Raw genomic sequence first — 4,118 nt, 5'->3', positions numbered from 1 at the left:
TTATGAGGGGGTTATGGGGGGGTTATGGGGGGGGCACCGCGACGCTGAGCTGCCCCATGGGGCCGGGATGAGCAGATAAAGGGTGATGGGACCCCCAACCATCCAGCCCCATATCCAGCCTATAGAGACACATTGAGACACATAGAGACCCATAGAGACCCATAGCACCCCATAGAGACCCATAGAGACCCCACAGAGACACATAGAGACCTATAGAGACCCATAGAGCCCCATAGTCCCCTTTAGAGGCTCATAGAGACCCATAGTCCCCTATAGAGACCCACAGAGACCCATAGAGACCCCATAGAGACCCACAGTCTCCTATAGAGACCCATAGAGGCCCATAGCCCCCTATAGAGGCCCATAGAGGCCCATAGTCCCCTATAGAGGCCCATAGAGACACATAGAGCCCCATAGTCCCCTATAGAAGCCCATAGAGACCTATAGAGACCCATAGTGCCCCATAGAGCACCACAGATACCCATAGGGACCTATAGAGACACATAGAGACCCATAGTCCCCTATAGAGGCCCATAGTCCACCACAGAGCCCCATAGTCCCCATAGAAACCCATAGTCCCCTATAGAGGCCCATAGAGACCCAAAAAGACCCATAGAGACCCATAGTCCCCTATAGAGACCCATAGAGACCCCACAGAGACACATAGAGACACATAGAGACCCCATAGTGCCCTATAGAGGCCCATAGAGACCCCATAGAGACCTATAGAGGCCCATAGAGACCCATAGTCCCCTATAGAGATGCATAGAGACCCATAGTCCTCTATAGAGACCCATAGAGACCTATAGAGACCCATAGAGACCCATAGTCCCCTATAGAGACCTATAGAGATCTATAGAGACCTATAGAGGCCCATAGAGACCCATGGTGCCACATAGAGGCCCATAGAGACACACTGCGCCCCACGGATTGACCCATAGAGACACATAGCGCCCCATAGTCCCCCATAGCGCCCCATAGTCCCCCATAGTGCCCCATATTCCCCTATAGAGCCCCATAGTCCCCCATAGCGCCCCATAGTCCCCCATAGCGCCCCATATTCCCCTATAGAGCCCCATATTCCCCCATAGCGCCCCATAGCGCCCCATAGTCCCCCATATTCCCCCATAGCGCCCCATATTCCCCTATAGAGCCCCATAGCGCCCCATAGCGCCCCATAGCCCCCTATAGAGGACCATAGAGACCCATAGAGACCCATAGTCCCCTATAGAGCCCCATATTCCCCCATAGCGCCCCATATTCCCCTATAGAGCCCCATTGTCCCCCATGGCACCCCATATTCCCCTATAGAGCCCCATAGTCCCCTATAGAGCCCCATATTCCCCCATAGCGCCCCATATTCCCCTATAGAGACACATAGTCCCCTATAGAGGCCCATAGAGACCCATAGCGCCCCATATTCCCCTATAGAGCCCCATAGCCCCCCATAGCGCCCCATATTCCCCTATAGAGCCCCATAGCCCCCTATAGAGGACCATAGCGCCCCATATTCCCCTATAGAGCCCCATATTCCCCCATAGCGCCCCATAGCGCCCCATATTCCCCTATAGAGCCCCATAGCTCCCCATAGCCCCCCATAGAGCCCCATAGCGCCCCATATTCCCCTATAGAGCCCCATATTCCCCTATAGAGCCCCATAGTCCCCTATAGAGGCCCATAGAGACCCATAGAGACCCATAGTCCCCTATAGAGCCCCATATTCCCCTATAGAGCCCCATAGTCCCCGATAGACCCCCATAGCGCCCCATAGTCCCCTATAGAGCCCCATATTCCCCTATAGAGCCCCATAGAGACCTATAGCGACACATAGAGACCCATATTCCCCAACAGAGCCCCATAGCCCCCCATAGCGCCCCATAGCGCCCCATATTCCCCCATAGCGCCCCATATTCCCCTATAGAGCCCCATAGTCCCCCATAGCGCCCCATAGTCCCCCATAGCGCCCCATATTCCCCTATAGAGCCCCATAGTCCCCCATAGCGCCCCATATTCCCCTATAGAGCCCCATAGTCCCCCATAGCACCCCATATTCCCCTATAGAGCCCCATAGTCCCCCATAGCGCCCCATATTCCCCTATAGAGCCCCATAGTCCCCTATAGAGCCCCATAGTCCCCCATAGCGCCCCATATTCCCCTATAGAGCCCCATAGTCCCCCATAGCGCCCCATAGCCCCCTATAGAGGACCATAGAGACCCATAGAGACCCATAGCCCCCTATAGAGGCCCATAGAGACCCATAGTGCCACATAGAGACCCATAGAGACCCAACAGAGCCCCATAGTCCCCCATAGCGCCCCATAGTCCCCTATAGAGCCCCATATTCCCCTATAGAGCCCCATAGCCCCCCATAGCGCCCCATATTCCCCTATAGAGTCCCATATTCCCCCATAGCGCCCCATATTCCCCTATAGAGCCCCATAGCCCCCCATAGCGCCCCATAGCGCCCCATATTCCCCTATAGCGCCCCATATTCCCCTATAGAGCCCCATAGTCCCCCATATTCCCCCATAGCGCCCCATATTCCCCTATAGAGCCCCATATTCCCCTATAGAGCCCCNCCCATATTCCCCTATAGAGCCCCATAGTCCCCCATAGCGCCCCATAGCGCCCCATATTCCCCTATAGAGCCCCATATTCCCCTATAGAGCCCCATATTCCCCCATAGCGCCCCATATTCCCCCATAGAGCCCCATAGTCCCCCATAGCGCCCCATAGCGCTCCATATTCCCCTATAGAGCCCCATATTCCCCTATAGAGCCCCATAGTCCCCTATAGAGCCCCATATTCCCCTATAGAGCCCCATAGCCCCCTATAGAGGACCATAGCGCCCCATAGTCCCCCATAGCGCCCCATATTCCCCTATAGAGCCCCATATTCCCCCATAGCGCCCCATATTCCCCTATAGAGCCCCATAGCGCCCCATATTCCCCTATAGAGCCCCATAGTCCCCCATAGCGCCCCATAGCGCCCCATATTCCCCTATAGAGCCCCATATTCCCCTATAGAGCCCCATAGCGCCCCATATTCCCCTATAGAGCCCCATATTCCCCCATAGCGCCCCATAGTCCCCCATAGCGCCCCATAGCGCCCCATATTCCCCTATAGAGCCCCATATTCCCCTATAGAGCCCCATAGTCCCCTGTAGAGCCCCATAGTCCCCCATAGAGTCCCATAGTCCCCTATAGAGGCCCATAGAGACCCATAGTGCCCCATAGAGACCCATAGAGACCCATAGTGCCCCATAGAGACCCATAGAGACCCATAGTCCCCTATAGAGCCCAATAGTCCCCCACAGCGCCCCATTTTCCCCTATAGAGCCCCATAGCCCCTTATAGAGGACCATAGCGCCCCATATTCCCCTATAGAGCCCCATAGTCCCCCATAGCGCCCCATATTCCCCCATAGCCCCCCATAGTGCCCCATAGCGCCCCATATTCCCCTATAGAGCCCCATAGTCCCCCATAGCGCCCCATAGCGCCCCATAGAGCCCCATAGTCCCCTATAGAGGCCCATAGAGACCTAAAGAACTGCATAGAGCCCCATAGAGACCTATAGAGCCCCATATTCCCCCATAGCGCCCCATAGTCCCCTATAGAGGACCATAGAGACCCATAGAGACCCATAGTCCCCTATAGAGGCCCATAGAGACCCATAGTGCCACATAGAGCCCCATAGAGACCCAACAGAGCCCCATAGTCTCCCACAGCGCCCCATATTCCCCTATAGAGCCCCATATTCCCCTATAGAGCCCCATATTCCCCCATAGCGCCCCATATTCCCCTATAGAGCCCCATAGTCCCCCACAGAGCACCATAGTGCCCCTTAGCGCCCCATATTCCCCTATAGAGGCCCATAGAGACACATAGAGACACACTGCACCCCATGGATTGACCCATAGAGACCCATAGAGACCCATAGTCCCCTATAGAGCCCCATAGTCCCCTATGGAGCCCCATATTCCCCTATAAAGCCCCATAGTCCCCCATAGAGCCCCATAGTCCCCTATAGAGCCCCATAGCGCCCCATAGCGCCCCATAGCCCCCCATAGCGCCCCATAGTCCCCCATAGCCCCCCATAGCGCCCCATAGCGCCCCATA

The sequence above is a fragment of the Coturnix japonica genome, unplaced genomic scaffold (genome assembly GCF_001577835.2).
Source record: "Coturnix japonica isolate 7356 unplaced genomic scaffold, Coturnix japonica 2.1 chrUnrandom1048, whole genome shotgun sequence".
Classification (NCBI taxonomy): Eukaryota; Metazoa; Chordata; class Aves; order Galliformes; family Phasianidae; genus Coturnix; species Coturnix japonica.
This window is presented reverse-complemented; position numbering follows the sequence as displayed.